Below are 26,946 nucleotides of genomic sequence, written 5' to 3' on the forward strand. Positions count from 1 at the left end.
GGACTGGAAATAAAAGCAGCATTTGGCCTACTGCCTTTCATTCTGATGATCTGTCCTTTTATACTCTGCTCAGGATAATGAAGAAGTTAGTCTGCTTACTAGAGTCTCTCCAAAATACTGAAAGCTAATTCATGCTCAGCTTGACCAAATGTTTCCTGCAGCTTGATAAATAGGGTTAATATTTGCTGGAAGAAATATGACTGAAAGAACAAATCTCTGGCTGTGGGTAATGAATAAGAGAAAGAGGAATCCCATTCTGAATCACTGCTAAAAAGCTTGAGGGAAATCTTTATAATCAAATTCAACCTTAAAACATACCTTATCATGCCAAATGGGAGAGCATAGTAAAGAAAGTCACATGGATATGCAAGAAATAAAGTTACACAGAACAGCAGCAGCTCAATACAGATTGTTAAAGAGGCAATAGTTTATATTGCCAACTCACAAAATATTCAAACTGAAAATAATACAAGACATGGCCATGATGTATTTTGACAGCTGTTTAAATTCATAGCAGTAGTAGCAGGATCCCCAGCTTCCCTGTTTTGAAGCGGTTAGGGCAGCTACCCCTCAAGGTGAATTGAAACACTGTAAATTATTTGTGATTTTTTTTTTGCTTTTGGTTTTTGTTTTGACATTTGCAGTTTTTTTGGCTGTCCTTGAGTTTCAGGCACATCTGTGCTGTTGGGCCATTATTTCCTTCTATTCTTCTCCCCATTAGGGTGTTGCTGATAGTTAGAAGAATGTACGATCCTTTTGTAAGTGTTCATGAACATATGGTACCTAGCACAATGGACATCTAACAGGAATACTTAGGTGCTTCTGCTATAAAACTGGAGAAGGAAATACAATTATACACAGATAAAGTAATCCCTAAAGGGTAGATCCATCAAACTGCAAACTTTACCTGCAAAGTCTCTCTTAGCTAAAAGTAAAATGCTAGCTTTCAAAGTGGAGAAGTTATTTATAGGCAGAAGTTTTACTTTTACAATTTTTTTTAAGGAGTGAAACCAAGCTACACAACTCAGGTTAGGATCCGAATTTTTCCTGTGGTACACTGGCAATATACAGATAGGCATATATCATAAAATTCTAGGTTTAGTCTGGATTTACTCACTGTGGTTGTTCAAAAGCGTGTAATTAGTCCTACTCTTATTTTTAATAACTAGTTTCATTCAGTTGCTAGCATTATTAGTACAGCTCATTATATCGGGTCTCTCCAACACCCTCTTCTGCTTTCCAAATTAATTAAGCTGGTGGCACACTGACTGGAAGAAGAGGCCATAGTTTTATTTATGCAGAAAACAATAACAGTACGAATCAAGAGCAATAATCCTAATGTTTTAGTATTGACCTTATGAAGGGGTACTTGCCAAATGACAACAGCATCTGTTTAAACAGGTTTAAACGTCTGTTTAAAATTGCTAGTAAATGGAATGTCATTCGCTGCTCTCAAACACCATGGAAATGTTGCTCATTTCTTTCTGTCTTTCCCCTCCCGCTTGGTAATTTCCTCAGCAAGAGCCCTCTTTGGTGCCTATCATCCAATTCATTCTACCATTAGTAATTAAAAAAAATTAAAATTATGTATTTTTTCATCCACCAAAAATCTTAATGCCTTTAGCTGTACATAAACGGATAAAATATAACTGTGATAATTAATGTATTGTTTCCTTTATGTATCCAGTAATGTTTTTAAAGGAAGGCTACCCTTCTGAATTATATACTCTTATATAAATATATATGTATTTATACATGAACACACCTAGAGAATTTGCTTAAAACAGCTAGAGAAGGTTGATACACTAGATATTTGCAGACAGGTGAGGAAAAGGACTGATTCTTCTCCCAGCTCTTGAAACAGGTGACTGCACGTTGCAGTACAATTATCAGGGAGGAACATTTGTGAGGAGTGAGATTTTACTGAATTTTAATTCAAGCAACCGTGGTTGACAGGCGACCATTAGCCCCATCTCAGTGCAGTCATATGGCATGCCTTCACCTGACGGTCAGCCACCACCACAGCTGCAGACAGTCTGGGAGCAGTAAAATCCAGTGTGGTAGGCTGAGGATTTCTCTTTTGGCGCAGGGCTGGAGAAGTCTTTCCATCGTACGCTGTTTAGCGTTGCATGTTTGCATTGCCTCTGACAGACCCCCTGCAGGGTTATGAGCCTTAGCCCTCCTGAGATAAAGTCTATCGTAGCGGGTCCAACAGGCACAGAGCTGCTGCTAGAGGATTCCTGCATGTTCCAGGTGACCATGATATGCCCTCTCCAGCGTTTCCTCCTGAGACCATGAACCCAAGTTGCAATTATTTTTCTCCTAGGTTCACTATTGACTTTTCAGACTTACCTCCCCATACAAATTACTGGTACTCTCTCCCATTATCCATGAGAAAGAACAAGCTTTCTGGTTTATAATTAAAACATGTCAGACACTGGGCGTTAGATGGATGCTAACAAACCCTTTGGGATTGATTTTGCTCAGAGGTTGTGAGTACACTGCTGATTACTATTAAAAGCACAATTCAAGAGGGCACAGGTCAGGAAAAAAAAGCAGTTTTCCCTTTGCCCTCTTGAAGCTTACATGCCTTTGTAGGTCCATGGGGTCTATTTATGTTCAGTCTGCTGCTTGTGATTTGTCTTTTGTGATTTTGTTTAGACAAGGAGTTACACTACTTCTCCACTCTTTTCTGCTACACAATCCTATCTTTCTCTGCTCCCTTGCCCCGTGTGTGTCACTTTGTGGTCCAGTTTACAAGCAGTTCTAATACCTAATATCTGTTTCACAGGAAGGTTTGAAGAAATAATGCAGATGAAGATTTCTAGCACCACATTCCTCCTTGGTTTCTCCATTCCTGAAATGAAAGCACCAGTGATATCCACAGAATACATAGAAAGATACTAAACAGATATGACATTTTGGGCTCTCCATTAGCAGAAAGTGTTTGGGAAAGCTGGGAAATATGTACTTTCTTGTTTTGGCCTTACAATGACATATCAATTTGCCATTGCTTTGACAGGATCTACCTAAACATTCTTCCACCTCCAGAAGGCTACAAGCTTTTTTAAGTTCAAAATCCTGGTTTTACTTGAGCAAAAACTAAGCTGTTTTTTAAAATATCTTTTAAAATAGAAAATTTTGTGAGGAGTTAAGCAGGAAAGAACAAAAGGCATCACAAGCAAGCTCCCTGCAGGGAACTTCCTGTATCGCTGAAGGGCAGTCCCTTTTTTCCAGGTCTTCCCTCAGTTTGGCAACCTTTCAGTGACTTCTTATGTTGCAGCCACACAATCAAAACATAACTCTACACAGTCTTCTCTGGTTCCTAGAAGTCACATTATGTCCTACACTTGCTCCTTACTCCTCTCTTCACTTTCCAAGTCTGTGCTGTACTAGAGGCTTGCAACCTGCTGGGATGCAGCCTCTTCTTCTGCCAGGCTCGCTCTCATTTGGGAAGCTTCCCTTCCCCAGCACACTCATCTAGTACCATCTGCACGTGCGAGCTGGGAACTGAATAAATGAGTAACAACGTGCAAAAATCCTTTCACTTCAGTCACTTCCACCTAATCCAGGCGTTCCTCACTTGATAGAATTAGGCACAGCAACAGACAGGCAAACAGGAAAAAGAAATACCATTTATCATGATCTTAAAAGAGGGGGAAAAAATGTGTGATTTGAGCTTTATGTATATACATATATATGTTTGTGTGTGTATCTTACATTTATATGTGTGTATGTGTATACATATATATATATGCGCACACACACACACAAAACCAAATATATTTACATATACAAATTCAGAATGGCAAGTAGATGGAATAAAGTATTTTCTGTGCTACCAAACACAATAATTTTATTTCAATTTTGAAAATATTTATTGAAAATATAATTAAGAAAAGAGCCTATTGAACGCTATTTGTAGAACTGAAGGGTTTTATAGTGATGCTGATGACAAGCCTCCTGTTTCTTACCCCAGGTCCCATGGTATGTACGGCTCCCCCATGGTGGCTGACCCAGATTCATTGCTGCCCTCTGACTCACTGGATTTCATCTCCCTCCAAAGTGTCCTAAGCACCGTATAATAAAGTACTCGGGGATAAGCTAGTTTCAGTTTCTCCAGGTGACGCTTTTCTACTTAAATATTCAATGTTTGAGAACATAATACCTTAGATTGGGGCATATTTAATTCCAATTCTTGTCCTGAATAAGATTTTGATCTCTTAGACCAAATCACCAGGCTGTAAGATATTCTAAGGCATAATTCCCCTCAATATCTGCAGTTAATACTGTTCCACTAGGTGCAGAAGACTGTCTAGCAAACCTAAGAGAATGACTGAAACAGTCTTAAACACATCAACTTCTAGAGCCAGTCTTCTTTTCTCATCAGATATCTAATATTTGCAAGGTCACAGTCAACTGAGCATAACACATCCCATAATATATCACAATATTGTGGGAAGGACACCTTGTTACAATATGGGCTTAATCCCTTTCAAGTAGAGGAGAAGATTTATCTTTTGCCTCCATCATCTTAGAAGAATGCCCTAACCACTAGGTTGGAAGAGAAAGAAACAGAACCTGTATCACTTTCTTCCAAGTTTTATTAATCTACTCTCTCCCACTTTTTCACAGAAGAAACTGTTGGGTAATTTTCGGTCAACTGAACTATTTTTAAAGAATTATTTTATCATGAAGGAAAATGTTTGCTATATTACACCAAGGCTCCTAAGCTGAATATAGGCAGTTCAGCAATTTCTCCTTCAAATGATGTGCCAGCCATTCTTAAGTTGTATGAAACAGGATGCCTAACACTGATTTGTGTCAGCAGGTTACCCTGTCTTTCTGTATTCTTAACAAAATGTTACAATCTCTTTCTAACTGTTCAGGCAGGCTACAGCAATATACAACTGGAATACAGTAAGTCACGTAACAGTCGTAAAGGTAACGGTCTCCCATATGATCACAGCCATAAGAAACAATGCTGCTCCATTAGAAAATAATCTATAAAGCTAAAGGCTATATTTTAACCCATTAAATGATTTCGTATAGAATTTTATAGTATAATATACTCTTTGAATTTCTTGCTGTCTAATGTTAAGTAATAATGGAATGAGAGCAAAATACTATTTTAAAAATTCTAATTTGAAGCTACCCTTTAACTGTAAATAGACTTTTAACAAACTTTTCAAAAATTCAGTACTTTATATGATTTAAGTTTCTAACTATCATCTGGCACTCACAATCACATATACACATCTCACTAACTCCCACTCACCTTTAAGGGTCAGCCCATTATGAATGATAATTCCTCATTGAAATATACCATGTGGGAGATTAGACATTTCAGGACTACCATTTATAAACAGGCAAAGCTTCATGTAAGTGAATGAAACTACTTTTATAGCAGCTAGAACTCTGACCTGCAGATTTCACCTTCAAGTTATTTGTGTTCTAACAAAAATCAGTTTTGTAAAAGAGATTCTGTTTTGTACATAGATCCTGTTTATTTCTATACAGATTCTTGTATTGTAAAACACATTTTGCTAACAGAAAAATAGCTGAACCAACTTCAGTCAAGCAAACAAAAATTTTCAGCTTAACCTAAACATAGGATATCTGAGCCCAAAAGGAGAATTTTGGAAAGTTATAACAGTGGACAGAGAGCTAAAAGTCTGCAACTCAATAGCTTTTGCTGTGGTGAAAACAGCAATAATAGTAAATCTCTTTTATAAAGTGCCATTCTCAGATTCCCAGGGAGTTCTGCATCCCAAGCAAGTAAAAGCAACACAGAAAATACATCTTTGCAATTCTGCTTTGAAAGCCAAATCACAGTGAGCTTTCCAAATATAAATAGGAATGTGATTTTATTGTGAAATACACACACTAAAAGCTCGAACACCCACAGTCTCTAAGTAACATATAGGAAAAAAAAACATGAATAAGGAGATTCTGACCTAAAAATCATACCAATAGGAAAAGAAAGAAAAGAAAATTTAAAGACTTTGAGCCCAATATTGCCAGAGGCCTTGTAAATACGGACACATACTTTAAGATCAATATCATGGTCAAAAGAATAAGGAAAACACTAAGCTATTTTCATGCATTTCTTGTGTGTATAAATCTGAAAAATCTTAACTCACCAAAACAAGATGGCAAAAGATACATACAGCATTATGATAGCTAATATTCCACAGGACAATGAAACAGAAAAAAAAAACAGCTTTTGACTTGCGATCCTCAAGACATGATGCTGTGGTCCTTGATGACAAGGACCTATTAAGAAAAAATAGTATCTTTTCTATAACAGGAACAGAATAGGGATTTCCTGTGTTGCACCCATACTTAGATTTCTACACTGAAGTGATTAAATTTGCACCTCAATATGGGGAAGAGGCAACAGCAGCACATCGCAGAGGAGGATCGATTAGCTCTAACTCTTACTGCTCTGGTAAGCAGTACCAGCAGTACCATATGCCTATGAGGTCATAGGCTAAGCATGATTTACGTGGCATCTCAAGCAGTAAACGCAAAGATGGGCCTTGGTTGAAAGCTAATCACTAATCTGGTTGTAGGCCACAATCTGAAATTCCTTAGTAGTATCTGTTGTAAGCAGCTATAATCACAAATATTGTACATCTTGTCATCACTTTGTGCGAATCACATTGTCTGTGCAAATCCATATTTTGGCTGGATGATGAGACTTTCAACCATGCTTTACTACTGTCTTCATTTTCCAAATCCAGATTGGCCTGATATGGTTGTATGTATCATTATGACTTTTGAATAGGACATATTTGTCTTTAGATGCATGAGAAAGTGTGAGAAGGTCCTTTCCCCAAAATTAACACTGAAATTAGCTAACAGTGTTTACAGATATGTATTTTTATTTTTTTGCTTTAAAAGGAAGAGAAGATATATTCTACATGGGTAAATAAGGCAGCAGAGAATACATCATGTCACCAGAGAGAAGACAGACAGTGGAAGAGATTATTACTTACTATGACACTTTTGATTAATTATATCTGTTCATAAAGAGAAAATATTATGCTAGAAGGATCTTAAGATTGAATTGGAAATTGACATTTTCAAATGTGACAATAAAGTAGATGGTCTGCTATGTTAATGAGGCAGATACATACATATTATAATTACATGATTCAAATAATAGGCAGAAAAAAAAGCCTCCAGCTCCACTCAGTGTCCAGAAAAAGAAAAAAAGTATTCTCCTTCTGGGTGTGCAATCAATTATCAATGATAATTACAAAGGGAGAAAAGCTTCATCATTAATGCAACAAGGGAGAGAAATAAAATGCTAACGCCAAATGCCAAGGTTAAGGTCAACATCAATTCACAGCTGTGCATTATAAATTAAAATATGTCATGTCTATACTGCTTTATGGCAGGCCACAGCAGTTTTTCTGTAATAAACAAGGCAAAGTTGCAGCCACTTCTTAATCCAGACTCATTCACTGGCATGTCATCATTCAATTATTAGTTTACTCTGCTGCAAACAAATCTCTCACCATTTCTTTGTCTTTCTGAAAAATATCCAGTGCTCAATCATTGTTGCTCCCAAAAAATATATACATACATATATATATTTCATCTTTCCTTATGCTTCATTTAAAACTTCCATAAACAGTTCCAGCATTTTGTGCTGATGTGCTAAATGAAATCACACTTCTCCAGCTGTCTCCTTCTTCTAGATGAGAAATGGTGCTACTTGCTCAGTGCTGGAAAATCATCATTCCTGTCATTTGAAATGACAGTGCATTTTGCAGTGCTCTTACAGTTTAGCTCATGCAGAAAAGTCCTCAGAGTGTGAGTGGTAGGCACAGTGTAAAGCTGCAGAGTGGTGGCATCACCTGGGTTATGACTATACAAAATGCCTGTTGCTCTGACAATCCAGACTTCAGTAAGGCATAGTGGGAAAAGGCCTATTGATTTTCCTTGAGTAAGATCCTACCAGATAGAAAGCCATGTGCTCCGAGGAGCTATACCTTACCAGGAGGTTGCCATGCAACTTTCAGGATGCAGCACAAAGACGTTCCCCCTGCTGCTATGGCCCCTCTTCTGGGCTTGTTTGTCCAGGCACAAAGGCACCCTGCAAGTGGGGTACGTACAACTTGAAAGTATAAAGCAATTTTTTCTGGCTAGCACACACACAAAACATAGCTAGACTTAGGGAGGTGTTTGGCCAAGCATAATCATGCACACCTTCCCTGATATGGCACACCAAATGCTTTTTCTGGACAGGCAGGTGCCCATCTGGAGAGGCAGGATCGGCCTTTGCAGCAACCAGCGGCAGAACTTTGGTGTTACTGAGCTGCCAGCTCCCATCGGCTGACCACACTGATGACTCAACGATTCCCAGCAGAACTAACCAGCCTACCTGCTTTCCTTGGGGCCTTAGTACCGTTCCTTGTCACTGTTTTCCACATTGATTTACTAACGATCCTGTCTCAACAACCCTACCTCTGTAAGGTTACTTTTACATTTTATTCTCTCTACATTGACTTTCTCATGGCTCTTTCTGGGCAGTCTGAATCAACATTACACAGCTGGGTCACATCAAGGCTGGGCCCTGGATCCTTAGTATGCAGAAACTAAACCTCTGCAGGTGGGCAAGCTTATAGTAGGAACTTCAGTGAGAAAGTGTCATTGCAAACACTTGCAAAGATTTGCATGCACAGAGCTTGTATGGGAGCTACTGGTTTTGTAAACCTCAGAAACAATGATGTTTATTTTTCAGTGCTAGATACTCCTATTTTGATCTATTGCCTACTTGTTTACATATATACAGACATCTTTTATTACATAGTCCTGTAATAACTGTGTGTGTTCCTTACATGCATATAGAAAAGAACTAGTTGCAGTAATTGAGATCATGAATGCAGCCAGAACAGATTGCACAGCATCTGCTCTCTTTACTCTTTAAGTTATTTCTTGTTAAAGTATCCCTTTTTTTCTAAAATCTTCCTCTGTGTCCCATGAAATATTACAGAACTGTGCGCCTTCGTGACTCAAAGGCATTTCCCTAAGTGTTTCAGGAGAGTAGGGTAAGGTTAAAGCTAAACTGATGATCCAATTAATAACGAAAAAATGATCATTAATTGCTCCAAAACCAGGAAATTGCCATGCTTATAAGAATAAATTAAAAAAGGAAACTGCATATTTCAAAAAAAGGGAATGAAAACTTCTTTATTATGAAAAAAGTCAATTAAATTGCTTTTCCAGGCCATTTTTTACAAACTATGCTTAAAGATAGTATGAAATACTTATCTCTAAAGTCAGAAAGTAAAAGTAGCAAAGCCCCCACTGTCTTATACTGTTAATGGTGATTTTCATTTTCCAAAGCAACACAGCAGTTGTTCATTTCTACATCTGTGTCTTCATCTGAATAATGGGCAAAAGGTCCACTGACGTTCTTCTGTAGTTCTCCACCTGCAGTCATGCCACGGAGATCACGTTGTATTGCACTCTGTTTCACAGTGTGGTCAAGGTTGGCTGCCAATGGGCAAATTGTAAACCATATTACAAGCATCTATTTTAAGACATGAGAAATACTGTTTTATAAATGATTAAGCTTTCTGAAACACTACAACAGAGCTATAACTGAAGAACGGGTGATTTTATTTCAGGAATGGCACCACTCCATGAACTGCTGAATTCATGTACAAAATGTTCTCCACATGCCTCATTGATATAGAACATTTGATTGCAAATGTGCTCTCTGGTATTAATCAGGAGGCTGTTAATCTTAATAGCATCATGTGTTGTTATTAGGCATTTCAAGTAGGTGAACAATATGATAGTGAACTTTTTACACAGATATGTCAATAAATATGCATTAATGGTCTCCAGATACAGTGAATGACTATGATAAATATAGCATGGTAAAGCTCATCTAACAGCATTACAGAAATCACGGTAGACTTTGTATACAGTCTCTGACTTTTTGCTATACAGTCTTCTCAAGAGAAAATCTGCAATAGGTTCTAGCTTTCCATTATGCTTAGATTGGTCTTATGGTGTAGTACAGAGCAGTATGATAGAAGCTCCAGGTTTTCAATGTGGAAATGTATCCTAAGGAGCTGAAGAGTTCCTAGAGCTTGCTGTGAGTCTTTCTGTTATCTTTTTGCTTTTACTGGTGACTCCTTTGAATGGCACATAGTAATTTGGGCCAGCTGGAAAGAGACAACAGTTATCTCCATGTTATCACAGAATTAGAGGCACAAGGGTCAGGATCTGGTTCATATTTTAAACAAAAGGTAAATATTTGGGGCATAACATGAATGAAGCTAATTATTGACTTGTAAAGAATAAGGATATAAGAAGTGGAAGCAGGGACAAGTGAGCCAGGAGGAATATAGAGACTGTCTGAGCATGCGGGGATGGGACTAGAAGAGCTAAAGCTGACCTGGAGTTGGTACTAACAAGAGATGTGACAGGCAGCAAGAAAGGCAGAAGATGCATAAGTACATATGCAGCAAAAGGAAGGCTAAGGAAAATGTGGGCTCGCTGCTAAATGAAGCAGTGGCTCTGCTGACAAAAGGCACAGAAGAGGCAGAGGTACTGATTGCTTTCACCTCAGTCTTTACTTGTAAGACCAGCCTTCAGGAATCCCAGGCCACTGAGACCAGGGGGGAAGTCTGAAGCAAGGAAGACTTACCCTTGGTGGAGGAGGATCAGAAGGGAACATTAAACAAACTGGGCATGCAGAAGTCCATGGGCATGAAAAGATGCATCGGTGAATGCTAAGAGATCTGGCCAATGTCATGGTGAGGCCACTCTTGATTGTCTTTGAAGAGAAGAGAAGCCTTGAGGTATCTTATCAACGTTTACATCTGATGGGAGGGTACAAAGAGCCAGAGCCTTCTCAATGGTGCCCAGTGACAGGACAAGAGGCAACAGGCACAAACTGAAACACAGGAAGTTCCATCCGAACATGAGGAAAAAATTCTTGACTGTGAGGGTGACTGAGCGCTGGAACAGGCTTCCCAGAGAGGTTGTGGAGTCCCCTTCCTTGGAGATATTCAAAAGCTATCTGGACAGGGTCCTGGGCAACCTGCTCTAGATGACCCTACTTGAGCAAGGGGACTGGACAAGATGATCTCTCTTCCATCCCCGGCTATTCTGTGATTGGGTGATTCTGTGATAAGAAAGAATATAAAACAACCCTTGTATAAAAGCACAGAACACAAAAGTAAAAGGATCTTTCTGGGTTATCCTGCTATCACTAGGACATATAGTATTTTTCTTGCATTTATTGAAGTCTATCTCAAAGCTCATTAAGTGGCATGTCCCCACGCCTCTCCTACTTAAAGTTATTTTGAAAGGTCACTGCACTGAAGGTAGGAAATTTTCTTTCTAATTTCCAAATGAAGTTAGTTTTTTACAAGGTTGACACCTACTTTATCTTGTTTTGCGTTTACTCATTTGAACTTAAAGTCTTCTCCTTGGGACATTCAGTAAGAACAATCTTAGCTTCCAAAATTTTGTTTTGCTAGATTAAATAAGCCAGCCTTTGTATTTACTCCTACATTCTAGAAAGAACGTTCTCTAGTCGTCCTATTAGCCTGTCTCTGTGTCAGCTGGAATCAGCTGGAATTACCTTTTCCACACGAGTGAACTGGAATTGTACACAGAATTTTAGATAAAAAATAGCATTAAACAATGACATTTATACATCCCTAACACTAGCGGAAATATCTGTTTTTGATGGTAGCTCCTTTCAGGTTCTCTCTTCTATTGGCTACTAGCCGTTTTGGCTCACTAGTCATTACTAGTGCTGCACAGACTCCTTATTCAGTGACCACAACTGACTGCTCAGAAGCTATTTCTAAGTCAGTCCAGAAATGACACTCATTCAACCTTGTCCAGTCACAAAGCCTGGTTATATACCAAAGCTGTTGCTCAATGTTCTTTATCTCACAGTCTGGCAAATAACAAGCATAACATTGTGTAACAATGATTAAACAGCACACAGGAGGTTTCAGCAGCTGGCAACCAAGGATTGGAAGCCATGACTATTCTTTATATCCATATGTTTTCTTATTTGATACTATCTTCTATCATGCATCTATTATGCATTTTAATAGATATTTAGATTATCCAAACACTAAGCATGTTTCCATGGTCAAATGCCAAGTACTTAAATCTTTATATGCTGTGTTTGGCCATTTCCTGGTCTGCACAGCTTCCGTGCATGATACTACATCTGTCTTGCGTAGATCCTCATTAGCACTTCAATGGACTACAGACATCCTACCCATTAACATATTATCAGTTGCACATCTGCAATAATTTACTGTTTTTCAGGTCTGTAATAGCCACATAAAATTGTAGTTTATATCTATATGTCTATGTGGTACCATATCAAAAGCTTTACTACGTGGATATTAAAAGAGGCAGGATAAAGTCTTACTTTGTCTTGAAAAACTTAATTGTTCTGTCATCAAAGCCAAAGATTACTGTCATTTCTAATATGAACATCCCTGATAAATCTATGTTGCATTTTTTCTGCTTTGTTTTTATTTCCACACTGAAGTAAATCTTCAATATTTATTCTGTATCGCTGCATGCAGGATCTAACTGTTAAGCCTATAGTTTTCCATGTTTGCTTCTTTTTCGTGTCCTCCACCACATATAAGAATTATATTGACTACTTTTCAGTCATATAGGCTCATGAATAATTGAAAATATTTCCTTTCAAACTTTCATTTTTAATACTAAATCTTTCAGTTCACTGTGATTAGCAGTCTTTTCTTGTTAATTCAAGCAATAAACCTCTCAAGTTTTTGTCCAGTCTTGTCACCTTTGTCCATATTGACAATTCCAAGCACTGACTATGTCTTTGATAAAGAAACTTTCATTTATATGTGAACATAACGTCACAAAAACTCCCACAATTCCTACCAATATCCAATATCACAGAACCTTTAATTATTCATCTCCAAAGTGACTTTAGCCCAAACTGATCTTAAACTGGCCACATTATCACTCTAGAATCTTTTATAACATTATCATGCAATGGGACACCACCAATTTTGTCTTTGTTCATACCTGAAATTCCTAATTTATCATCTTATTTGTAATATTTTCTCATCACATCATTGGTTATCCACATTATTAGAACAGGTCTTGCACTTCACCTCCATTTTCATTCCTGAATTCCTGTGTTTCCTCATTTACCTATTTTCCCTTATTTTGATCTTTACAGCCAAAAATGGAAATTATTAATTTATCTCATCCCACTCTCTATATTCTTTAGTAAAAGCTGTTCTTTCATGCCAGCTTCAATCCTAAATGACTAATAAATGAGGTAGAATCAATTCATCAAAAAAGCTTTCTTTATTCCATAAATGATCCCACTAGTCATATATTCATTACAACATTAATCCTTGAACTTGTCACTCTGTAATCATCTTTGACAGGGCTTGGAAAAATTCGACTGAAAATCACCTAAGTTGTCACTTTTTTTGAGCATCTGCCCTCACTGGGCATATGTATTTTGCTCCTGTAATTTATCCCAGCATAAAGAATGATCAATGAATTCCATACTCAGCCAATGTTCTTTCTGAGCTTCTGTGCTACACCTAAATACTTAGTCCTGCATCATTCCACCCTCTGAATCCTCTTTAGAAAATCATCTATTATTAATAAAAAATCTCCAAATATATTACAGCGGCTCACATTCAATACATGCCTGCAGATCTTGTGTTGAAGATCTGAATTGCATAGCTTCCTTTTTCTTCTCCTTTGTCATGCCTGAAACTTACTGATACCTCTAGCTGAATCCCTACTCACTGGATCTTCTCCTCCATAAGACTGATCACATGGTATTTTCTGTAGAATTGGCTTTCACTAATTTCCATTAAATAACCATTTCACTTCTTTTTATCTCTCATTTCTTTTTTCCTCCTTCTATTGCAGGCTTCCCACATGATCTACTTCTTCACACCATCTGCTTCCTTTAGTCTTGTTCAGAAAATACTAATTTCATGACTACTGAGCATAAGAAAACACTCAACTCGCACTCTATCCCTTCCCATTGATAACAGACAAAATAAATAGAGCTTTTAGTCAACCTCTCAAAGACCAGTGGAAGGCAGAAGGCTAGACCCACCACTCCTCAAGGCTGCTATGAGATGTTCACTATCTCTTGCTATACTACTCATTTCTAGGTCAACAAAGATCTCTTTTCCAGCTCAGCAATGCAATTTTAGTACTGAAACTTGCAATACACCTAACTGTCACCCTTGCATTCACATTTAAACAGGAAGCAATTCTTGGTCTTATAATAACCTTGAAAACAGAGTTATATACCTAACGCCCTGAGATTTAACAGCTAATTGCTCCAGAGTCTGAATACTTCTCTTTATAACAGATTAAGCAGTGAAAAGCCAAGGAGAAAATAAAAAAGGATGTTGTATATCTCAGTCATTTATATATATTAAGACTAGTACTAAAAATTAAGAGATTTAAATAGATTTGTGAGAGAGACTAATTCGTTTTGTCTTCTTTGAGCACATAGGATCATATCTTTTAGTTCTCTTTACTCACTGTAGAATCTTGTTATGTAATGTAAAATTCTAATTTAACCACATACGATCCCAGGAGCTAAATCTCAAAGAAACTCTAGGCTGGTTGGAATTTGTGACACTAAGATATCAGTATCAACTACCACTTAACTGTTCTTTTTGGAAGAGTGAAGCTTCTCCCAGCAATGTACTAGGTCTCCTTTCAACAGTTTATCCCCCCATGAAGGAAACTAAAAAAAAAAAAAATAAATGAAAAAGAGGCTAATAAAGCTGATTCATTTTTCATTTCTGCAAAGCCTCTATGCCCTCATGGACGTATAGAAAATTTTTTTCCTGGGCTTTTAACTTAGGCTAGTCTGCATTTTCAAAGTTATATTTTGCATAGGAAAGAACTGTAAGCTGACACTGTTAAAATGTGAACATCAGTTTATCAGGTTCAAAAGAATTGCCTTCTGGATTCCATGAGCATTTCTTTGTGTAGACCTGTAAGGATTTAAATAGCTCCTTTGCATTACTTTCTAAATCATTTTGATTTGAACTGTTTTTAACAATACTTCCGCTCAGCACTAAGGCAGGAAGGTAATTTTTATACTCTTTTCTGAATAAATATATGCTTTTCAAGCATCTTGAAAATATGTCTACCATATCTATATTGTTAAATATCAAAGGTCAAAAGTTCTTATTTGATGTCATTGTAATGGATGTTCTTATCTGAGCTCTAAGTAGACTATAACAGTCTTGAACAAAATAGTTATGATGTGTTTACTTTTGATAACATACATAATCATTCATTTGCATTATCTTCTAGTCAAGGTTTCTATCTTTCTCTAGTAGCCATCAATAAACAGCATGAAAAAGATATTCTGGATTTTTACTTAGCTCTTTTACTTGCTTATGACTCATTCTCGTAAGTACGAGAGATTCTCATAAGTAGGATTGTAACCCTGGACTTCAGGAGAGCTAACTTTGGCCTCTTCAGGGACCTCCTTGGAAGAAGCCCATGGGATCGGTCCCTAGAAGGAAGAGGGGTCCAGGAGAGGTGGTTAATATTCAAGTATCACCTCCTCCAGGCTCAAGAGCAGTGCATCCCTCTGAGTAAGAAGTCCAGCAAAGTGGGCAGGAGACCTGCATGGATGAGCGAGGAACTCCTGACAAAACCCAGACATAAGCACGAGGTGTACAGGAGGTGGAAACAGGGAAAGGCCACATGGGATGAATATAAGGATCTTAGCAGAGCATGCAGAGATATGACGAGGAAGGCTAAGGCCCATTTGGAATTAAATCTGGCGAGGGATGTCAAGGACAACAAGAAGGGCTTCTTCAAATACATCAGTAGCAAAAGGAAGACTAGGGAAAATGTGAGCCTGCTGCTGAATGGGGCAGAGACCCTGGCGACAGAGGACACAGAGAAGGCAGAGATACTGAATGCCTTCTTTGCTTCAGTCTTTACTGCTAAGGCCAGCCTTCAGGAGTCCCTGACCCGGGAGACCAGGGAGAAAGTCTGGAGAAAGGAAGACTCTCCCTTGGTCAAGGAGGATCGGGTAATTAGGGCAAACTTGACATCCGTAAACCCATTGGCCCTGATGGGGTTGCATCCACAAGTGTTGAGGGAGCTGGTGGACATCATTGCTAAGTCACTCTCCATCATCTTGGAAAGGTCCTGGAGACCAGGAGAGGTGTCTGAGGCCTGGAAGAAAGCCAATGTCACGCCAGTCTTCCAAAAGGGCAGGAAGGAGGAGCCAGGAAACTCCAGGCCTGTCAGCCTCACCTCCATCCCGGGAAAGGTGATGGAACAGCTCCTCCTGGAGGTCCTCACTAAGCATGTGGAGGACAAGAAGGTGATCAGGAGTAGTCAGCATGGATTCCCCAAAGGGAAGTCATGCTTGACCAATCTTGATAGCCTTCTAGGACGGGATGACTGGCTGGGTAGAGGAGGGGAGAGCAGTGGCTGTTGTCTACCTGGACTTCAGCAAGGCTTTGGACACATCCTCGTAGGTAAGCTCAGGAAGTGCGGGCTAGATGAGAGGACAGTGAGGTGGATTGAGAACTGGCTGGATGGCTGAGCTCAGAGGGTTGTGGTGAATGGCGCAGAGTCTAGTTGGAGGCCTGTGGCTAGTGGTGTCCCCCAGGGGTCAGTCCTGGGTCCAGTCTTGTTCAATGTATTCATCAATGACCTGGAGGAAGGGACAGAGTGCACCCTCAGCAAGTTTGCTGATGATACGGAACTGGGAGGAGTGGCTGACACACCAGAAGACTGTGCTGCCATTCAGAGGGACCTGGACAGGCTGGAGAGGTGGGCGGAGAGGAACCTCCTGAAGTTCAACAAAGGCAAGTGCAGGGTCCTGCACCTGGGGAGAAATAATCCCATGCAGCAGTACAGGTTGGGGGCTGACCTGCTGGAGAGTAACTCTGCAGAGAAGGACCTGGGAGTGCTGGTGGACAACAAGTTAAGCATGAGGCAGCAGTGTGCCCTGGTGGCCAAGAAGGCCAATGGTCTCCTGGGGTGCGTGAGGCAGAGTGTTGCCAGCAGGTGGAGGGAGGTGATCCTGCCCCTCTCCTCAGCCCTGGGGAGGCCTCTCCTGGAGTACTGTGTCCAGTTGTGGGCTCCCCGGGACAAGAGAGACATGGCACTCCTGGAGAGAGTCCAGCAGAGGGCTACAGAGCTGATGAAGGGACTGGAGCATCTCTCCTGTAAGGAAAGGCTGAGAGAGCTGGGCCTGTTCAGCCTGGAGAAGAGCAGACTGAGGGGGGATTTGATCAATGTGTACAAGTATCTGAAGGGAGGGTGTCAAGAGGATGGGGCCAGACTCTTCTCAGCGATAGAATAGGATGAGAAGCAACGGGCAGAAACTGAAACACAGGCAGTTCCATCTGAGCATGAGGAAAAACTTCTTTACTGTGAGGATGGACTGAGCACTGGAAGAGGTTGCCCAGAGAGGTAGTGGAGTGTCCTTCGCTGGAGATATTCAAAGGCCGTCTGGACACGATCCTGGGTAATGTTCTCTAGAGGACCCTGCTTGAGCAGAGGGGTTGGACCAGATGATCTCCAGAGGTACCTTCCAACCTCAACCATTCTGTATGATTCTCTGTATTTTAAAAATGCAACATGCAAATTCCCTGTATCCCACTCCATCTGGGTGTGTTGTCACATTGGTCTGTATTGTTTAAAATCTTCCTTTCCCTTTACTGAAGAAACAATACGTAAAGTACAATCACTTTCCATAGGCAATTTGGGTATACAAAGTCAAATTTGCATGTGATCTTCCAAAATGCCTTTGCTGTAACTACATAACATTTTTATGCTTCTGCTAAAAATGTCAATTCCTTTACACATATTCTAAGTTCCACTGTAAATTTAACAGCAGTAAGTGTTTATATTTCGGTAAGCTGCACTCTGGAGGGCCTCTATACTTCCTTCTTTAAAAAAACATGCAAGTTAATTTATTGCATATCAGAAGAGAAAAATTGTCTGCTTGTAGCAAGTGCTTAGGGCAAGCATACTATGTGCAAAATTTTGCCCCAAAACTGCCCTGTGGAAGAGTTCTGTTCCTAAGACAATATATCTATGTTTTAATTAGAATTTGATTCTAATTAAATTTAAATACAGATATGCTTAATATCAAGAGAGATCTCCAAGAAGCATTCTAATAACTTTAAAACTGTCGGTATCTAGAAATGTTAGGCTTTGTACAATAAAGTAAGTACATGGCATAAGTATCAAGACTAAGGAAATGAAAGCATTGTGTGTAATTTTTTTAAAACTGATTATTTTAAGGACCCAGTAATTAAAAACAAGAACCAAAATCCATTTATGTACAGTTTAAGCAAATGTTAATTTGGGCTCTGTAGACCAAATCTGTTATAAATATTAATTATTTCAAATTTGTTCTTGTAAAGAAAATACAAATAAAATTTTATATTTGTTACTGCGAAGTTAAGGGATAAAGGAATATCAGATTCTTATGTGAAGCTGGATATCATGGTAAAAAAAAAAAGAAGAGGTAGGGTCCTTGCTTGGGAATACATATTTTTTCACCTATGCATGAAATTGTCAGAATACCCAGGAGCTCAACTCCAGGTTTTCTGCTTGGGAACTCTAGTCTGTGGTCAGGCACAGTCAAGCCAGCCTGGACCTCTCTCTGTGACAAAATCCTTCTTAAGAATCTCTCGCCTTTAGTATAAGCTTGTCTGTTTCGATATACACAAATGAACACGGAAGGGGGTAGACGTCCACGGATATTTAGTCTGCTAGCTTTACTTAAAAATTAAAGCAGAAGAAAATATAGATGCAATCAGCTATATTTCCTTTGCAGAGTTCTTTTCTGAGGACCCTGTTTTCTGAAGGGGAGAAATTACCACATTTGTTCTAACAGTGGCTCTTCTACAGAAGCTGCTGAAAAGAGCAAATGCTGTAGTTCCTGGCCTTTTACTTTGTATCCTAGCTCTGATGTAGTTCATTAACAAGCCACTCTCAGGAAATAACAGGCGTTTTGTAGGAAACTTCTCTAAGATGATTTTCTCTGCTGTCTCCCAGAACTATTAGGAGGAGGTAATATCTAGCTTACTTTAACATTTAAGTCATTGACCTGTTGCTATCCATTGTCAGAACTGCTTCATAATTTTAGTTGAAATAGAAAATAAAAAACAGAAGGCAAAGAAAGATCAATATATGTCTTTTTTCTTATAATGAAAACAGAGATCATAATATCAAGATGCATTAACAGACACAGTACCTAAGTTATCACAGTATCCTAATAAAAATACCAAAGCATTACATAATCCTTCAAAAATGCCGAAGTAACATAGGTCTGCTGAAACCTACCTGTAGGAATGAACTGCGGAAGCACATCTTCTAAGGAAGTAGAAATTACTCCATTAGCGTGCAGAGATAGATTTTGTTAGCTGCCTAATGTTATTGGGGAAAAAGGTGAAGACATTTAGTATGATGTGGCAGCTGAAGAGATAAAAATTAGCATCAGTGTGAAAGATACAAAGTGTGTGTGACTTATACAATTTCATAACTAAATAGAAGGTGTCAGAATAACGGAGTTTAATAATACAGTAAAAAAATGACACCTGTATTTATAATATGTATAAGATTATTTTAGCCAGCACAATATTTGAAATAAATTCTCCGAAATCCAAGAATTATTGATGGATTTCATTTAACTGGAATAGTAAATGTTTCTAGAATACCTGAAACAGTCCACAAGTTCTATTCATATTTAAGCAAGAATGAAAATTACATGCCAAGTTTTAAGTAGGCTTTGGTCTACCACAAAAGCAACTTGATCACCTGATCACCCCACAGCCAACTTACATGCCTGAAAGAAAATGGAAAAGGAAGTGGTGCTTTGAAATTGTGGGAGAACATCTAAGTAGTTAAACATCCAAGAAAATGCAAAAAAAAGCTAGATAGGCGATATGAAAACCTCAGAAAAATCCATAGGGTCAACGAGAAGCTTCAACAGAGAACAAATGATATTTGTGTGGAAGCAAACATCAATGCTAGCTCAGCAGCAACAACAATTTTAGCTACAACAGCTCAGCAAGGTTTTGACCAAATGTTTACAGAGTTTACAAGAGGGAAGAAATATCACCATACTAAGTTTAAACTACAGACTGATGTACAAATCAGTATACAATCCATAAGGGTATACAATTAGGTCTCTGAAAGCTCTTAACAGCTGCCACAAGAAGACTGGTCATGGAGAGCAAAGGCTACGCAGAGGACAAGATGTAGGAATAATAATCACATAAAAGGTCTATTTTAGACTGAAATCTCAGAAACACCCCAAGGCTTGATCAAAAATGTGCTTGACTCTTTGATTAATCAAATTAATAACAACATAGTAAGCATTCCAATTCTACTAATACGCAGGAGGTGATTTACTGAAAGGCGATGCAGATGTACCTTACGCTAAAGCCAGTGTTCTGCTGAATATGAATTTCATATGTATACAATTATAATTCTTTTAGCTAGTCAGCCCTCTCTCTTACCTCTGTATTCTTTTCACATGGGATTTTCACATGGGAAAATACAGGAATAATTGTGAAATGAATTGATACAACAGAAAAATCTCATACAGGAAAGCTGATGCTGCGTGAAATTACAGTACAATCAAACCAGACCATTAGCAGAGGATATAATGAGCTAAACCGGATGATATTCAATTTTTCCCTATCCAGAATGTCGAATATAAGCAAGAGAAGGTAAACTCAGCACCAGCTAGGAAAATCAGAAGTTCAGTGTAAAGAGCTGTTAAAAAAGGATATTTAAAGATGTAGGGAATATGTACCTTCAGCATTATAAATATAGGCTTCTGAGTCTATATGAAAGAATTTGATACTGTGGAGTATACCAAATTTGAAAGATATGGAGCAGGGAAGACGTATTAAATCTAGTCAGATTCTACTGCACCACAGCCACATAGATTTAATATCCTACTTACATTTCTTCAGTAGAAAATATTAAATTACTTTTGTGAAGATTGATAACAATGAAAGGTTGAGGGATAACCAGGAATAAGGTTATATAACCTGAGGTACAGGACCAGGAGTCAGCTATACCACTAGGTACCCAGGAGCAGTGCATTTATGCTGATTCATCTATAATTGTACTTATATGTATGAAGTCTTACTTGTGAAGGACTGAGCCATCCACCTAGATTCCTGAAATGATTAAATTTTGTCTCATATATTACCTTTCTAGAATTCCCTTAGCACAAACTCTTAGCATCCCTGTTGTTACCGTTATGAGAAGCCTGGATGCCATGCAAATACTACCTTTCTAGTTATAAAGGGTGTGGATGTTATGTTGTTTATCACATTCGATTAATTTTGTCGTAATCAGGCTTTTGGCAAGGGCAGGTAGAGAATTGCTGGAACCTCTAGGAGGTGATTTCCTCTTTCTCAATAGCTTGCTATCCTCCAACCATCTTACTCTATGAGCTGCACATATATAGTTGTTTTCATAAAGAAAACATTTATTTTTTTCTATCCAAGCCTTGTTGTTCACTAGTATTCATTTAAAGCAAACATTTTTTCATTTGTTCCTTGGTCCTAAGCGTACAGATACCACAGAACGACCGTGTGAACAGCTCTTTCCTGAAATCTTGTACTTGTATGAACTTCTGAGCATTTATTTAGGTAATAGATCCTCAGGAAAAAAAATAGATAAACAAAACCCTCATTCATTTACAAACATATATACTGAACATTGCTGTAATTGTATCTGTTCAAAGGAGAGTTCATACTCTTGCAGATAAATTGTCCTGATTTTCACCATGCTACAGATAGGAACATCAAGGAAAAGCAGCTTTATAACAAGCATTCATAAATGATATTTTTCACACTGTCTGACTGACTGTCTCTTCTGTGATAAAGCTGTATTTTAACATTTATTACATTTGTTGCACAAAGGAAATGGATAGCTACATTAGCTATATCATTCCTGTTCTGCTGTTGACTAGAAAGGACCACACAGCCAGAAGTAAACTACTGGGCTACTTTTTGGTCTCTCTATATATGTGTACAAACACTATGAAAAAAATCTCCAAACAAAAAAGAACCTAACTGCCTTCACAAAAGCATAAACTATGCTCTATGAAGAAGCATGTGCCTTATGTACATCCACATAGAATTCTGTTTAAAATTCCAGAATTCTGATACAAATTCACAAAAGCATTGCTAGAGCAAATTTTCCTTACATAGCAAAAAAAACCAGGTTAAAATATTTCTATACTTAGCATTTTGTCAATATTGACCAGAAGATAGCATACATTTTCTTTTTTTATATTATTCATTCTGCTAGTTATTCTTCTGCTCAGGAACTTTTGAAAATACTTTCTGCCAAGGCATGTTGCCAGTTTGATAACGACATTGCCAAACAGGGAAATGTTAACTGCTGAAATTTCCAGTCAGTGAACCTCAACTTTTTCTAAGTATCACTTCTAGGCATAGAAGTGCTTCATTCTCAGAATCTGTTGCAGCATTAAGGCAGAGAGTTGGAGGGATGACAGTAGCACATACTTCTTCCCCTTGGTATACAAACATTGTGCCATTTCCTTTCCGACTTCTTAAATGAAAGGTGGAAACTTTTCCTCAAAACCCTAGGGAATCCATTTCTAAGATAGGTTTCTTTGTTAAGTAGGAGATATAAGAGATAACTGTCACAGAATATGGAAAATTTAAAAATGCTTCAGTAGAAAAATCTACTACCCTGTAGCACTGAAATATGAAACATTAAGCCACATACTCACTAGCATCTTCAACCTACATTTTGGTGGAACTTATTTGCATGATAAGAGAACTCCTTCTTATCGTCACACGCTGCTGCCTGTACAGTCCTTCTTTGTTAAAGGTGTTGGACTATGGCCTCGTTGGCCCATAAAGCCACTTTGTAAAATTCAGATAGTTCAAAGTAGCTCTCCACAGTCAGATAGAGACAACATGTAGAGGACACAGACGTAGAGGACACAGGTACACAAGAATGAGTAGGTGTTACAGGCAGGAGTAGCACAGCTGATGTACTTTCTCCCTGGGGAGGGAGTGGATGGCATTATGCTCACATGAGGAATGAACATTACGGGCTGGCACTCCAGTGACTGCTTTGAGGGAAACTCAGGTGAGGATCTTTGCAATTAAGAATAAAATAGAGTAACTCTGAGATTGTTGAAGCCTTTTTAATCATTGAAATTGTCCTTAGCAAGCTTTTGAATAGTATTACAGTAAATGGACTACCTGCCTCCCAGCTGCAATAAAGTGGACATCTTGCTCACATAAAGATCTGGCTTGTGTTTTAAATGAAGTCTGCAACGTAGATTGATAGCAATTTCTATCTGCTTTTCTCATTTACTTTCATATATTTTACCTCTACATAATTAAGAAGTTATTGAATCATATTCTACCCATCATGGCATGTATCTCCTCTTAAAGCATTTTTCACAGAAATTATTTCCCATTTTTTACGGGATAAGATACACTTCATCCTCTCAGAAGCAGGTCTTGAAATCACTAAAGGGAACAGTTTCACAAGCTTTACCATATTCTTCACGGCTGACACTAATTTCAGAAGAACGCCTCCATCTCTTTAACTGTTTCATTTATAGCTACAGCAAATGTCAATAAAACTAATATGAATGGCAGATCTTTTTTTTAAAGAAGCTTTTAAAATTGTAGCAAAGAACAGTACTCGCATGAGTGCTTCATTGGGATTTTTATTCTCATAAAATTATGTTGTGGCTTCTGTGTTATACAAGGTCACCATATAGCCTGAGTTTAGGTCCCACCCGGGCTGCTGATTCAGCCAAGACATCAGCCAGGCCCTTCAAAACATTTTTTAAAACATTATCTTTGTTCTTTGGTGCAAGCTAGAAAGATGTGCTGAGCTAATAGAGAAAAGAACAAAGAAAACAGCAAATAAATGAGTCTTTTGAAATTAATAATCTCTGTCACACAATGTCGTTTTTTAGGATGTATAGTGTGCCCCAGAAGTTATCTATGTGCTGTTCCATAAAGACTTCAATGGAGTATCATGTTAAAACTCTTCCTCTTAAAATCTGATTCTAGATTTTTAAAGTCTTGAAGCTTTCTATCTCTCTTCATACTGTTGTGTAACCGTCTCAGTTGGAAACTTTTTGTAGAAAAAAGAAGTTCCATTGATCAGCCAATACAGTGAAACCCATTGACAGTGTCAATAGGAACATGGAAGGCAGCAACAGCTTGGTATAGCTATTTCCATGCTATATGTTATCTATTGAAGATGGTATTTCATATAGGATGTTTTTTCAAGAATTTCATAAAAATGAGTACAATCCTTGCATATACAAGTAATGCCTACTTGTGACATAGGAGATAGGTGCTCATGGTCTCAAGTAACAATTTTGAAATTGTGATTTAAACCTAGGTCATTTGGGCCCGTATTAGGGGGCCCAAATCATCAGGCTATTTATGGGGAGAGGTGCAGTTTCATCTTTTAGCCCAAAGAGTCATTTAAGGTGTAGAATGAAATCACATTTTAATTCTTTATAACAAATTATTTTTTATTTGCTGACCATATTCCAATGGGAAGTGTGCAGGTTGAAGATTGGTATCTTTCCTAAGGGTATTCAGGGAACTACACGCATTCCAGATATAACCAACCCAACATCAAGGACTTCGTTGGAACTACTGTTTGTCATGCAGTAACTTCTGCTCCATCTGCTTCAGGTACATGTCACCTTTAGAAGAATATTTACATCTTTATGAGTGAAGCCTGTGAGAGGTACAGCTTGGATGCCAGATTTCGAAATATGGCCCTTGCCATCTAAAAAGAAAGGTAATGCTTTTTCTCACTTACTTCGCAATGCAAGCCAAATTGTTTTAAAGACGGCTCTAAAACTAAGCACATAAAAGCAGCCCTTGCAGACAATAAACCCTAGATGATGAATGTTTATTCCCAGTGCTACTAATGATGAAGGTTCTTGGCTTGAATGATAAGTGGACTTGGTATCTATCACTAAACTGTCAGAAGCTTAGAGGGCAGACATTTAGCTGTAAGGACAGGAGTTTCTGAAGACCTTCCCTCATTAGTTACTGCTTGTGCACAAGGTTAAATCTTGTTATGCATAGCTGTTCTGTTCTGAGTTAATAAAAGTAATAGTTACCATCAATGCACACTTGAAATAAAGTTTATGTGCAGGCATGGCAAACAGTGAACAGAATGAAGAGTATAACATGCTGATGGTGTTGAAGTAGTCATTAGTGGAATGTGAAGTTCATTTTAAAGGGGTAGACTTTAGAAATCATGTGATTTATGTAATAGTTTTTCTATGCAAAATACAGTAGACTTCATTTAAATTTATAGGAGTATAAGAATATTTGAGTATTCCAAGAAGGCTTATCTGACTGGGATTTTATAGCTGATTCCAGAAATGGCGTAAATCTGCACTACTCCGTTACGGTATAGTGATCCTTTCCAGTATCCAAGAGTTTGGTTCACCAAGTCTGAAGTGTTAATAATCTGGAGGACATGATAGAGGTTAAGGAAAATAGCTATAAAAGGAAAGTGTACGGTATAATCTCACTACGCTGCACTAAAAATGAAGGCCCTGAGTCATCTTTTCCTTAATTACTTCTGTAATGCCATGTTAAGTGAATAAGTTTTGTGAAATTAATGTATTGTCAAAATTCAAAAGCTAAAAATTATGGGTTAAAAGTACGTGACTAGACATAATAAGAGTGAATGTACTCACAGAAATAAACAGCTCATCAGCAACTTATAGAAGGAAGGGTGACTGTTTATGCACAAGGAAACATACTGTGAGCAGAGAGTCTACTACAGGAATTTAGTTTTCCCTTTCGTTTGTGAAGAAAAGTGGCAGAAAATAAAAATATCTTATTTCCTTCGGTTTAGGCATTTAATTTTAGTGGTATTATGCTGTAAAGTAGCCCTGTTTTGAATAAGACTGGAGACACCATGATCTAGGTGTCTACTTTTCAGCTAATGGGAATAAGAACAACAGCAAACTTAAGTGGAGTGACACAAGTTCTTACTACTGCTGGCTCTTTCCTAGCACATAAAAATCTGTGACTAAAAGCAAAACTGTCACTCCAGTCAAATTGATGAAGATATTCTGGATGTCCATTGTTTTAATAGAGCAGAATAGGCTTCATTGTGGTTTCTAGAAACAGTTTCAGTTTTTAGTTTTATCTTTCATGGATTGCAATAATACTTGAATTCTTTGTTATGTTTTGACACTAGAGAACTATTTTTTTCTTTGTTGGTTGATATATATGGGAAGAAAGAAAATAGCTTAATTTTCATTCCATTATGGGAAAGAGAAGACTGCTAAACAAGGGAATCTTGTGCATGGATTTTTCATCTGTAAAGACAATTTGGTTTTTGCACCTGCTTCTTTGTAGTGTAGCCTCTACCAAAGTAAAATCTAGTTTCCCCAGAAACAAAATTTCATGTAATTCAAGATCTCAAGATCTTGACATTAAAATAGGTTCTTATACTTTCCTCAGTCATCCTGTATTTTGGCTCTAGAGTTAAACATGGTTCTCCGTGATATAACATGGAAGATCCAAATGGAAGAGAAGATAAGATATTGAAAATTAAAATGTAGTTGATGTTTGTGAGGAATCTGAATTAACAAAAACCTCATAAAATTACAGATTTTTTTTTGTAGTTATGTTGCACATTTTCTGTACCTTGAATTCACCAGCTGATGTGGTTAGAGCACAGAAAACCCAGGTTCAGCCTCTGTCCCTTCCAGAAGCCTCACATATGACTTTCAGCAAATCACCTTATTTCTCCTTAAAATTTCTGAATGCTTTTAATCAAAAGTTGCCATTTGGAGGAGATCAAACGGTTGAAAATTTTCCCAAACATCACTGGCAATTCTAAAACCTTTTT

Source organism: Struthio camelus, chromosome 4 (assembly GCF_040807025.1).
Source record: "Struthio camelus isolate bStrCam1 chromosome 4, bStrCam1.hap1, whole genome shotgun sequence".
NCBI lineage: Eukaryota > Metazoa > Chordata > Aves > Struthioniformes > Struthionidae > Struthio > Struthio camelus.